This window comes from Anomaloglossus baeobatrachus, unplaced genomic scaffold, assembly GCF_048569485.1.
Source record: "Anomaloglossus baeobatrachus isolate aAnoBae1 unplaced genomic scaffold, aAnoBae1.hap1 Scaffold_2735, whole genome shotgun sequence".
NCBI classification, from domain to species: domain Eukaryota; kingdom Metazoa; phylum Chordata; class Amphibia; order Anura; family Aromobatidae; genus Anomaloglossus; species Anomaloglossus baeobatrachus.
In genome coordinates this window covers 47,022-59,972 of record NW_027442234.1, presented here as the reverse complement: position 1 = coordinate 59,972, position 12,951 = coordinate 47,022, and the positions used below count along the sequence as shown (strand labels likewise).

At 46.9% G+C, this 12,951-nt stretch overlaps 8 non-coding genes across 8 annotated transcripts; all 8 read right to left on the bottom strand.

Annotated features, from left to right (window-relative positions):
• Window positions 1-389: 389 nt before the first annotated feature.
• LOC142265322 (U2 spliceosomal RNA) lies at window positions 390-580 on the bottom strand. Its single transcript, XR_012731660.1, has one exon. It is a non-coding gene; the product is annotated as a U2 spliceosomal RNA (small nuclear RNA).
• Window positions 581-1,967: 1,387 nt separating this feature from the next.
• Window positions 1,968-2,158, bottom strand: LOC142265321 (U2 spliceosomal RNA). The gene has a single exon (XR_012731659.1). It is a non-coding gene; the product is annotated as a U2 spliceosomal RNA (small nuclear RNA).
• A 1,387-nt stretch (window positions 2,159-3,545) lies between these two features.
• LOC142265285 (U2 spliceosomal RNA) lies at window positions 3,546-3,745 on the bottom strand. The gene has a single exon (XR_012731630.1). It is a non-coding gene; the product is annotated as a U2 spliceosomal RNA (small nuclear RNA).
• Window positions 3,746-5,930: 2,185 nt separating this feature from the next.
• On the bottom strand, window positions 5,931-6,121 carry LOC142265319 (U2 spliceosomal RNA). Its single transcript, XR_012731657.1, has one exon. It is a non-coding gene; the product is annotated as a U2 spliceosomal RNA (small nuclear RNA).
• Window positions 6,122-7,508: 1,387 nt separating this feature from the next.
• On the bottom strand, window positions 7,509-7,699 carry LOC142265317 (U2 spliceosomal RNA). The gene has a single exon (XR_012731656.1). It is a non-coding gene; the product is annotated as a U2 spliceosomal RNA (small nuclear RNA).
• Window positions 7,700-9,086: 1,387 nt separating this feature from the next.
• On the bottom strand, window positions 9,087-9,277 carry LOC142265316 (U2 spliceosomal RNA). The gene has a single exon (XR_012731655.1). It is a non-coding gene; the product is annotated as a U2 spliceosomal RNA (small nuclear RNA).
• A 1,387-nt stretch (window positions 9,278-10,664) lies between these two features.
• On the bottom strand, window positions 10,665-10,855 carry LOC142265315 (U2 spliceosomal RNA). The gene has a single exon (XR_012731654.1). It is a non-coding gene; the product is annotated as a U2 spliceosomal RNA (small nuclear RNA).
• A 1,387-nt stretch (window positions 10,856-12,242) lies between these two features.
• On the bottom strand, window positions 12,243-12,433 carry LOC142265314 (U2 spliceosomal RNA). The gene has a single exon (XR_012731653.1). It is a non-coding gene; the product is annotated as a U2 spliceosomal RNA (small nuclear RNA).
• Window positions 12,434-12,951: the final 518 nt, after the last annotated feature.

Here is a 12,951-nt window from a genome sequence, read left to right as displayed (position 1 = left end):
TAAACAGGTAACTTTCTTTGGAGTGGAAGCGGAGAGATCGCACCAGATGCCAATTCTAGATGTTATCACACCTGTGGTCACTGCAGCAGCAGGTGAATCCACTTTGTCCAAAAGGGATCTATTCCATTCAATTGCAAATGATCTAGATAAGACAGAGAACTGCAGCACGGGGACATAGCCGAGTTGGTCAGGTTGAGTGGTGATGAGTTTGCTATTTGGATGAATAAAGAAAGTCAAAAGTGTGAAAGATAAAAAACAAAAGGAGGAAGTGTGAAAAGTGAATGGGCCAAATTGAGGTGCATATGAAGACGTATGCTTTCTTCCAATTCATTAAATCGGGCTAATATGAATCAGGTGAATTGAGTTCTGCTTTTGGAAACTGGGTTAAGAAGGGGTGCACCGTTCCTGGAGGTACTGCAATACCAGGTCAATGCGTGGAGTGGACAGAGCAAGCTCTTTTTCCATCTCCCTGTTCTAAAAATCCATTTAATATATGGTCCCCAGATAGGGGACGTATCAGATATTAAACTGATAAGAACAGATACTACACTTGATCTTAGCCAAAAGGCCGAGAAGCGATAACCAGAATTGGTTTGGGCCTCGAGTGGCACCCTGGCCTATGCCGGACACATCTTAGGGAGAGAGAGCGAGAGGGAGACAAACCCACGCCTACACAAGACATTTTGTCACCCAAGCCAACCCTTGAAAAGGCTGCTTTGCAGAGCCAAAACAAGAAGAATGGTGCGTTTTGCAGCCGCCGCCCACTGCAATGAATCTGAATAACTCCTCCTTTAGGGCGCAAGCAACTCCCCTCCCCCTTGCAGTCTTTCCAATTCACGATACAAAAAGACGGACAGGACAGGTTGCCTGACTTTCCGTCACTGCCACCCTTTGCCATCCTTACCCGTAGAAAGCCCTTTCATCATCCCCAAACCCTAATCTTTTCCCTTTCCTTCCCAGCCCCCAAACCCTGCCCTCTGTACCTTTCTCACCACCCGCTTCCCTTCTCCTGTCATCCCCCTACCACCCGGGAAAAAAAGAGATTGCCCCCTCCTTCCACTAGCCCACCCTCCCACCCAAAGAACAACTTCTTCTGCGCAGCTTGTTTTCTAGGCAGCAGCGCTATTGTGATGTCATCGGGGGGCATTGTGACAAGCCGCCAGTGTTCCGTCTCTTCATGTTGTGCACAGTTCAAACGGAAAATACATCAACAGGCAGACTACAGAAAAGCTTACTATCAAAGGTTAGAGGGGGGCTTTCTCAGAGGGCTTTTTACAGTTTTTCTATTCCCAATTAGCCGTTTAAGTGTACTTATTGAAAGTAGTAATTCTTTCATAGGCCGCCCTTTCTTAGTATTTGACGTTCCTTATATTGCGGTATGAGGCTTCGCAGTAGGTTGCAAACATTCATCACCCATGACTGTCCCCAATTGAGCTCAGAAGCTCAATGTCTATCATGACCTCTCTTTTAGAATGTCCAAGAGCAAGCAAACTATTCCTCCAGGAGAGGGCGCCAACAGACTACTAAAGAGATCATCATTACTCAAAGAAAACCCCAAAAACCAATGCATGATAGGAATAAACAGGTAACTTTCTTTGGAGTGGAAGCGGAGAGATCGCACCAGATGCCAATTCTAGATGTTATCACACCTGTGGTCACTGCAGCAGCAGGTGAATCCACTTTGTCCAAAAGGGATCTATTCCATTCAATTGCAAATGATCTAGATAAGACAGAGAACTGCAGCACGGGGACATAGCCGAGTTGGTCAGGTTGAGTGGTGATGAGTTTGCTATTTGGATGAATAAAGAAAGTCAAAAGTGTGAAAGATAAAAAACAAAAGGAGGAAGTGTGAAAAGTGAATGGGCCAAATTGAGGTGCATATGAAGACGTATGCTTTCTTCCAATTCATTAAATCGGGCTAATATGAATCAGGTGAATTGAGTTCTGCTTTTGGAAACTGGGTTAAGAAGGGGTGCACCGTTCCTGGAGGTACTGCAATACCAGGTCAATGCGTGGAGTGGACAGAGCAAGCTCTTTTTCCATCTCCCTGTTCTAAAAATCCATTTAATATATGGTCCCCAGATAGGGGACGTATCAGATATTAAACTGATAAGAACAGATACTACACTTGATCTTAGCCAAAAGGCCGAGAAGCGATAACCAGAATTGGTTTGGGCCTCGAGTGGCACCCTGGCCTATGCCGGACACATCTTAGGGAGAGAGAGCGAGAGGGAGACAAACCCACGCCTACACAAGACATTTTGTCACCCAAGCCAACCCTTGAAAAGGCTGCTTTGCAGAGCCAAAACAAGAAGAATGGTGCGTTTTGCAGCCGCCGCCCACTGCAATGAATCTGAATAACTCCTCCTTTAGGGCGCAAGCAACTCCCCTCCCCCTTGCAGTCTTTCCAATTCACGATACAAAAAGACGGACAGGACAGGTTGCCTGACTTTCCGTCACTGCCACCCTTTGCCATCCTTACCCGTAGAAAGCCCTTTCATCATCCCCAAACCCTAATCTTTTCCCTTTCCTTCCCAGCCCCCAAACCCTGCCCTCTGTACCTTTCTCACCACCCGCTTCCCTTCTCCTGTCATCCCCCTACCACCCGGGAAAAAAAGAGATTGCCCCCTCCTTCCACTAGCCCACCCTCCCACCCAAAGAACAACTTCTTCTGCGCAGCTTGTTTTCTAGGCAGCAGCGCTATTGTGATGTCATCGGGGGGCATTGTGACAAGCCGCCAGTGTTCCGTCTCTTCATGTTGTGCACAGTTCAAACGGAAAATACATCAACAGGCAGACTACAGAAAAGCTTACTATCAAAGGTTAGAGGGGGGCTTTCTCAGAGGGCTTTTTACAGTTTTTCTATTCCCAATTAGCCGTTTAAGTGTACTTATTGAAAGTAGTAATTCTTTCATAGGCCGCCCTTTCTTAGTATTTGACGTTCCTTATATTGCGGTATGAGGCTTCGCAGTAGGTTGCAAACATTCATCACCCATGACTGTCCCCAATTGAGCTCAGAAGCTCAATGTCTATCATGACCTCTCTTTTAGAATGTCCAAGAGCAAGCAAACTATTCCTCCAGGAGAGGGCGCCAACAGACTACTAAAGAGATCATCATTACTCAAAGAAAACCCCAAAAACCAATGCATGATAGGAATAAACAGGTAACTTTCTTTGGAGTGGAAGCGGAGAGATCGCACCAGATGCCAATTCTAGATGTTATCACACCTGTGGTCACTGCAGCAGCAGGTGAATCCACTTTGTCCAAAAGGGATCTATTCCATTCAATTGCAAATGATCTAGATAAGACAGAGAACTGCAGCACGGGGACATAGCCGAGTTGGTCAGGTTGAGTGGTGATGAGTTTGCTATTTGGATGAATAAAGAAAGTCAAAAGTGTGAAAGATAAAAAACAAAAGGAGGAAGTGTGAAAAGTGAATGGGCCAAATTGAGGTGCATATGAAGACGTATGCTTTCTTCCAATTCATTAAATCGGGCTAATATGAATCAGGTGAATTGAGTTCTGCTTTTGGAAACTGGGTTAAGAAGGGGTGCACCGTTCCTGGAGGTACTGCAATACCAGGTCAATGCGTGGAGTGGACAGAGCAAGCTCTTTTTCCATCTCCCTGTTCTAAAAATCCATTTAATATATGGTCCCCAGATAGGGGACGTATCAGATATTAAACTGATAAGAACAGATTTTTTTTGATTTAATGAAGCTTTCCAAAGCACCACAAAAAATGCATGACCGAAGTCACACCAAAAACAGTGCAAAGGCTAGGATTCGTGTGGACCCCACCGTGAGGAGAGGGTCTCCAAAAATCAACCCCGTCCCTCCGAGCCAGAAGGCCACAGCAAGGGTCAGGGATCTTCGGTGCTCCCCCAAGCCGAAGCCTGGTTGAGCCTTGTCGTTGCTCCCAGCGTCCACCCAGGCATCTTACCCAAGTGGAGTAGAGAGCTACTAGTTGTTGGTTTCGCAACCGAAACTGCCCGGACCGTCAACCGGTGTTGGTTTCTCAGCCCAAGGCTAACCGGACCTCCAACCGGGTGTTGGTTTCTCAGCCGAAGCTGACCCAGACCTCCAACCGGGTGTTGGTTTCTCAGCCGAAGCTGACCCAGACCTCCAACCGGGTGTTAGTTTCTCAGCCCAAAGCTGACCAGACCTCCGACCGGGATTGTAAAAATTTCCCTTCCTAGCCAGAAGGCCGGGATAGGGTAATATGCTCAAAAAGAATGAAAAGGCAAGGTACGGTGTGCTACAGAGCCCAAGGCTTGCCGGGGTCCCAAGCCAGCAAGCTCAGACTCACTCCAGGGTCGTCAGTCCTGGGGCACGTTGTACCATAGCCCCCCACCCTTACTCAGTCTAATAGCCTCGATCCTGGTAGGGCCATGTTTTCCTCTAGATGAATATACTATCCACCCAGAGTACTAGCAAGCGCAACCTTCCAGTGTGCATTGTATCATTGTACTAAGGTGGCCTGGAGCTTAAACCACCTCTTCGAACAACACTACACTTGATCTTAGCCAAAAGGCCGAGAAGCGATAACCAGAATTGGTTTGGGCCTCGAGTGGCACCCTGGCCTATGCCGGACACATCTTAGGGAGAGAGAGCGAGAGGGAGACAAACCCACGCCTACACAAGACATTTTGTCACCCAAGCCAACCCTTGAAAAGGCTGCTTTGCAGAGCCAAAACAAGAAGAATGGTGCGTTTTGCAGCCGCCGCCCACTGCAATGAATCTGAATAACTCCTCCTTTAGGGCGCAAGCAACTCCCCTCCCCCTTGCAGTCTTTCCAATTCACGATACAAAAAGACGGACAGGACAGGTTGCCTGACTTTCCGTCACTGCCACCCTTTGCCATCCTTACCCGTAGAAAGCCCTTTCATCATCCCCAAACCCTAATCTTTTCCCTTTCCTTCCCAGCCCCCAAACCCTGCCCTCTGTACCTTTCTCACCACCCGCTTCCCTTCTCCTGTCATCCCCCTACCACCCGGGAAAAAAAGAGATTGCCCCCTCCTTCCACTAGCCCACCCTCCCACCCAAAGAACAACTTCTTCTGCGCAGCTTGTTTTCTAGGCAGCAGCGCTATTGTGATGTCATCGGGGGGCATTGTGACAAGCCGCCAGTGTTCCGTCTCTTCATGTTGTGCACAGTTCAAACGGAAAATACATCAACAGGCAGACTACAGAAAAGCTTACTATCAAAGGTTAGAGGGGGGCTTTCTCAGAGGGCTTTTTACAGTTTTTCTATTCCCAATTAGCCGTTTAAGTGTACTTATTGAAAGTAGTAATTCTTTCATAGGCCGCCCTTTCTTAGTATTTGACGTTCCTTATATTGCGGTATGAGGCTTCGCAGTAGGTTGCAAACATTCATCACCCATGACTGTCCCCAATTGAGCTCAGAAGCTCAATGTCTATCATGACCTCTCTTTTAGAATGTCCAAGAGCAAGCAAACTATTCCTCCAGGAGAGGGCGCCAACAGACTACTAAAGAGATCATCATTACTCAAAGAAAACCCCAAAAACCAATGCATGATAGGAATAAACAGGTAACTTTCTTTGGAGTGGAAGCGGAGAGATCGCACCAGATGCCAATTCTAGATGTTATCACACCTGTGGTCACTGCAGCAGCAGGTGAATCCACTTTGTCCAAAAGGGATCTATTCCATTCAATTGCAAATGATCTAGATAAGACAGAGAACTGCAGCACGGGGACATAGCCGAGTTGGTCAGGTTGAGTGGTGATGAGTTTGCTATTTGGATGAATAAAGAAAGTCAAAAGTGTGAAAGATAAAAAACAAAAGGAGGAAGTGTGAAAAGTGAATGGGCCAAATTGAGGTGCATATGAAGACGTATGCTTTCTTCCAATTCATTAAATCGGGCTAATATGAATCAGGTGAATTGAGTTCTGCTTTTGGAAACTGGGTTAAGAAGGGGTGCACCGTTCCTGGAGGTACTGCAATACCAGGTCAATGCGTGGAGTGGACAGAGCAAGCTCTTTTTCCATCTCCCTGTTCTAAAAATCCATTTAATATATGGTCCCCAGATAGGGGACGTATCAGATATTAAACTGATAAGAACAGATACTACACTTGATCTTAGCCAAAAGGCCGAGAAGCGATAACCAGAATTGGTTTGGGCCTCGAGTGGCACCCTGGCCTATGCCGGACACATCTTAGGGAGAGAGAGCGAGAGGGAGACAAACCCACGCCTACACAAGACATTTTGTCACCCAAGCCAACCCTTGAAAAGGCTGCTTTGCAGAGCCAAAACAAGAAGAATGGTGCGTTTTGCAGCCGCCGCCCACTGCAATGAATCTGAATAACTCCTCCTTTAGGGCGCAAGCAACTCCCCCCCCCCTTGCAGTCTTTCCAATTCACGATACAAAAAGACGGACAGGACAGGTTGCCTGACTTTCCGTCACTGCCACCCTTTGCCATCCTTACCCGTAGAAAGCCCTTTCATCATCCCCAAACCCTAATCTTTTCCCTTTCCTTCCCAGCCCCCAAACCCTGCCCTCTGTACCTTTCTCACCACCCGCTTCCCTTCTCCTGTCATCCCCCTACCACCCGGGAAAAAAAGAGATTGCCCCCTCCTTCCACTAGCCCACCCTCCCACCCAAAGAACAACTTCTTCTGCGCAGCTTGTTTTCTAGGCAGCAGCGCTATTGTGATGTCATCGGGGGGCATTGTGACAAGCCGCCAGTGTTCCGTCTCTTCATGTTGTGCACAGTTCAAACGGAAAATACATCAACAGGCAGACTACAGAAAAGCTTACTATCAAAGGTTAGAGGGGGGCTTTCTCAGAGGGCTTTTTACAGTTTTTCTATTCCCAATTAGCCGTTTAAGTGTACTTATTGAAAGTAGTAATTCTTTCATAGGCCGCCCTTTCTTAGTATTTGACGTTCCTTATATTGCGGTATGAGGCTTCGCAGTAGGTTGCAAACATTCATCACCCATGACTGTCCCCAATTGAGCTCAGAAGCTCAATGTCTATCATGACCTCTCTTTTAGAATGTCCAAGAGCAAGCAAACTATTCCTCCAGGAGAGGGCGCCAACAGACTACTAAAGAGATCATCATTACTCAAAGAAAACCCCAAAAACCAATGCATGATAGGAATAAACAGGTAACTTTCTTTGGAGTGGAAGCGGAGAGATCGCACCAGATGCCAATTCTAGATGTTATCACACCTGTGGTCACTGCAGCAGCAGGTGAATCCACTTTGTCCAAAAGGGATCTATTCCATTCAATTGCAAATGATCTAGATAAGACAGAGAACTGCAGCACGGGGACATAGCCGAGTTGGTCAGGTTGAGTGGTGATGAGTTTGCTATTTGGATGAATAAAGAAAGTCAAAAGTGTGAAAGATAAAAAACAAAAGGAGGAAGTGTGAAAAGTGAATGGGCCAAATTGAGGTGCATATGAAGACGTATGCTTTCTTCCAATTCATTAAATCGGGCTAATATGAATCAGGTGAATTGAGTTCTGCTTTTGGAAACTGGGTTAAGAAGGGGTGCACCGTTCCTGGAGGTACTGCAATACCAGGTCAATGCGTGGAGTGGACAGAGCAAGCTCTTTTTCCATCTCCCTGTTCTAAAAATCCATTTAATATATGGTCCCCAGATAGGGGACGTATCAGATATTAAACTGATAAGAACAGATACTACACTTGATCTTAGCCAAAAGGCCGAGAAGCGATAACCAGAATTGGTTTGGGCCTCGAGTGGCACCCTGGCCTATGCCGGACACATCTTAGGGAGAGAGAGCGAGAGGGAGACAAACCCACGCCTACACAAGACATTTTGTCACCCAAGCCAACCCTTGAAAAGGCTGCTTTGCAGAGCCAAAACAAGAAGAATGGTGCGTTTTGCAGCCGCCGCCCACTGCAATGAATCTGAATAACTCCTCCTTTAGGGCGCAAGCAACTCCCCTCCCCCTTGCAGTCTTTCCAATTCACGATACAAAAAGACGGACAGGACAGGTTGCCTGACTTTCCGTCACTGCCACCCTTTGCCATCCTTACCCGTAGAAAGCCCTTTCATCATCCCCAAACCCTAATCTTTTCCCTTTCCTTCCCAGCCCCCAAACCCTGCCCTCTGTACCTTTCTCACCACCCGCTTCCCTTCTCCTGTCATCCCCCTACCACCCGGGAAAAAAAGAGATTGCCCCCTCCTTCCACTAGCCCACCCTCCCACCCAAAGAACAACTTCTTCTGCGCAGCTTGTTTTCTAGGCAGCAGCGCTATTGTGATGTCATCGGGGGGCATTGTGACAAGCCGCCAGTGTTCCGTCTCTTCATGTTGTGCACAGTTCAAACGGAAAATACATCAACAGGCAGACTACAGAAAAGCTTACTATCAAAGGTTAGAGGGGGGCTTTCTCAGAGGGCTTTTTACAGTTTTTCTATTCCCAATTAGCCGTTTAAGTGTACTTATTGAAAGTAGTAATTCTTTCATAGGCCGCCCTTTCTTAGTATTTGACGTTCCTTATATTGCGGTATGAGGCTTCGCAGTAGGTTGCAAACATTCATCACCCATGACTGTCCCCAATTGAGCTCAGAAGCTCAATGTCTATCATGACCTCTCTTTTAGAATGTCCAAGAGCAAGCAAACTATTCCTCCAGGAGAGGGCGCCAACAGACTACTAAAGAGATCATCATTACTCAAAGAAAACCCCAAAAACCAATGCATGATAGGAATAAACAGGTAACTTTCTTTGGAGTGGAAGCGGAGAGATCGCACCAGATGCCAATTCTAGATGTTATCACACCTGTGGTCACTGCAGCAGCAGGTGAATCCACTTTGTCCAAAAGGGATCTATTCCATTCAATTGCAAATGATCTAGATAAGACAGAGAACTGCAGCACGGGGACATAGCCGAGTTGGTCAGGTTGAGTGGTGATGAGTTTGCTATTTGGATGAATAAAGAAAGTCAAAAGTGTGAAAGATAAAAAACAAAAGGAGGAAGTGTGAAAAGTGAATGGGCCAAATTGAGGTGCATATGAAGACGTATGCTTTCTTCCAATTCATTAAATCGGGCTAATATGAATCAGGTGAATTGAGTTCTGCTTTTGGAAACTGGGTTAAGAAGGGGTGCACCGTTCCTGGAGGTACTGCAATACCAGGTCAATGCGTGGAGTGGACAGAGCAAGCTCTTTTTCCATCTCCCTGTTCTAAAAATCCATTTAATATATGGTCCCCAGATAGGGGACGTATCAGATATTAAACTGATAAGAACAGATACTACACTTGATCTTAGCCAAAAGGCCGAGAAGCGATAACCAGAATTGGTTTGGGCCTCGAGTGGCACCCTGGCCTATGCCGGACACATCTTAGGGAGAGAGAGCGAGAGGGAGACAAACCCACGCCTACACAAGACATTTTGTCACCCAAGCCAACCCTTGAAAAGGCTGCTTTGCAGAGCCAAAACAAGAAGAATGGTGCGTTTTGCAGCCGCCGCCCACTGCAATGAATCTGAATAACTCCTCCTTTAGGGCGCAAGCAACTCCCCTCCCCCTTGCAGTCTTTCCAATTCACGATACAAAAAGACGGACAGGACAGGTTGCCTGACTTTCCGTCACTGCCACCCTTTGCCATCCTTACCCGTAGAAAGCCCTTTCATCATCCCCAAACCCTAATCTTTTCCCTTTCCTTCCCAGCCCCCAAACCCTGCCCTCTGTACCTTTCTCACCACCCGCTTCCCTTCTCCTGTCATCCCCCTACCACCCGGGAAAAAAAGAGATTGCCCCCTCCTTCCACTAGCCCACCCTCCCACCCAAAGAACAACTTCTTCTGCGCAGCTTGTTTTCTAGGCAGCAGCGCTATTGTGATGTCATCGGGGGGCATTGTGACAAGCCGCCAGTGTTCCGTCTCTTCATGTTGTGCACAGTTCAAACGGAAAATACATCAACAGGCAGACTACAGAAAAGCTTACTATCAAAGGTTAGAGGGGGGCTTTCTCAGAGGGCTTTTTACAGTTTTTCTATTCCCAATTAGCCGTTTAAGTGTACTTATTGAAAGTAGTAATTCTTTCATAGGCCGCCCTTTCTTAGTATTTGACGTTCCTTATATTGCGGTATGAGGCTTCGCAGTAGGTTGCAAACATTCATCACCCATGACTGTCCCCAATTGAGCTCAGAAGCTCAATGTCTATCATGACCTCTCTTTTAGAATGTCCAAGAGCAAGCAAACTATTCCTCCAGGAGAGGGCGCCAACAGACTACTAAAGAGATCATCATTACTCAAAGAAAACCCCAAAAACCAATGCATGATAGGAATAAACAGGTAACTTTCTTTGGAGTGGAAGCGGAGAGATCGCACCAGATGCCAATTCTAGATGTTATCACACCTGTGGTCACTGCAGCAGCAGGTGAATCCACTTTGTCCAAAAGGGATCTATTCCATTCAATTGCAAATGATCTAGATAAGACAGAGAACTGCAGCACGGGGACATAGCCGAGTTGGTCAGGTTGAGTGGTGATGAGTTTGCTATTTGGATGAATAAAGAAAGTCAAAAGTGTGAAAGATAAAAAACAAAAGGAGGAAGTGTGAAAAGTGAATGGGCCAAATTGAGGTGCATATGAAGACGTATGCTTTCTTCCAATTCATTAAATCGGGCTAATATGAATCAGGTGAATTGAGTTCTGCTTTTGGAAACTGGGTTAAGAAGGGGTGCACCGTTCCTGGAGGTACTGCAATACCAGGTCAATGCGTGGAGTGGACAGAGCAAGCTCTTTTTCCATCTCCCTGTTCTAAAAATCCATTTAATATATGGTCCCCAGATAGGGGACGTATCAGATATTAAACTGATAAGAACAGATACTACACTTGATCTTAGCCAAAAGGCCGAGAAGCGATAACCAGAATTGGTTTGGGCCTCGAGTGGCACCCTGGCCTATGCCGGACACATCTTAGGGAGAGAGAGCGAGAGGGAGACAAACCCACGCCTACACAAGACATTTTGTCACCCAAGCCAACCCTTGAAAAGGCTGCTTTGCAGAGCCAAAACAAGAAGAATGGTGCGTTTTGCAGCCGCCGCCCACTGCAATGAATCTGAATAACTCCTCCTTTAGGGCGCAAGCAACTCCCCTCCCCCTTGCAGTCTTTCCAATTCACGATACAAAAAGACGGACAGGACAGGTTGCCTGACTTTCCGTCACTGCCACCCTTTGCCATCCTTACCCGTAGAAAGCCCTTTCATCATCCCCAAACCCTAATCTTTTCCCTTTCCTTCCCAGCCCCCAAACCCTGCCCTCTGTACCTTTCTCACCACCCGCTTCCCTTCTCCTGTCATCCCCCTACCACCCGGGAAAAAAAGAGATTGCCCCCTCCTTCCACTAGCCCACCCTCCCACCCAAAGAACAACTTCTTCTGCGCAGCTTGTTTTCTAGGCAGCAGCGCTATTGTGATGTCATCGGGGGGCATTGTGACAAGCCGCCAGTGTTCCGTCTCTTCATGTTGTGCACAGTTCAAACGGAAAATACATCAACAGGCAGACTACAGAAAAGCTTACTATCAAAGGTTAGAGGGGGGCTTTCTCAGAGGGCTTTTTACAGTTTTTCTATTCCCAATTAGCCGTTTAAGTGTACTTATTGAAAGTAGTAATTCTTTCATAGGCCGCCCTTTCTTAGTATTTGACGTTCCTTATATTGCGGTATGAGGCTTCGCAGTAGGTTGCAAACATTCATCACCCATGACTGTCCCCAATTGAGCTCAGAAGCTCAATGTCTATCATGACCTCTCTTTTAGAATGTCCAAGAGCAAGCAAACTATTCCTCCAGGAGAGGGCGCCAACAGACTACTAAAGAGATCATCATTACTCAAAGAAAACCCCAAAAACCAATGCATGATAGGAATAAACAGGTAACTTTCTTTGGAGTGGAAGCGGAGAGATCGCACCAGATGCCAATTCTAGATGTTATCACACCTGTGGTCACTGCAGCAGCAGGTGAATCCACTTTGTCCAAAAGGGATCTATTCCATTCAATTGCAAATGATCTAGATAAGACAGAGAACTGCAGCACGGGGACATAGCCGAGTTGGTCAGGTTGAGTGGTGATGAGTTTGCTATTTGGATGAATAAAGAAAGTCAAAAGTGTGAAAGATAAAAAACAAAAGGAGGAAGTGTGAAAAGTGAATGGGCCAAATTGAGGTGCATATGAAGACGTATGCTTTCTTCCAATTCATTAAATCGGGCTAATATGAATCAGGTGAATTGAGTTCTGCTTTTGGAAACTGGGTTAAGAAGGGGTGCACCGTTCCTGGAGGTACTGCAATACCAGGTCAATGCGTGGAGTGGACAGAGCAAGCTCTTTTTCCATCTCCCTGTTCTAAAAATCCATTTAATATATGGTCCCCAGATAGGGGACGTATCAGATATTAAACTGATAAGAACAGATACTACACTTGATCTTAGCCAAAAGGCCGAGAAGCGATAACCAGAATTGGTTTGGGCCTCGAGTGGCACCCTGGCCTATGCCGGACACATCTTAGGGAGAGAGAGCGAGAGGGAGACAAACCCACGCCTACACAAGACATTTTGTCACCCAAGCCAACCCTTGAAAAGGCTGCTTTGCAGAGCCAAAACAAGAAGAATGGTGCGTTTTGCAGCCGCCGCCCACTGCAATGAATCTGAATAACTCCTCCTTTAGGGCGCAAGCAACTCCCCTCCCCCTTGCAGTCTTTCCAATTCACGATACAAAAAGACGGACAGGACAGGTTGCCTGACTTTCCGTCACTGCCACCCTTTGCCATCCTTACCCGTAGAAAGCCCTTTCATCATCCCCAAACCCTAATCTTTTCCCTTTCCTTCCCAGCCCCCAAACCCTGCCCTCTGTACCTTTCTCACCACCCGCTTCCCTTCTCCTGTCATCCCCCTACCACCCGGGAAAAAAAGAGATTGCCCCCTCCTTCCACTAGCCCACCCTCCCACCCAAAGAACAACTTCTTCTGCG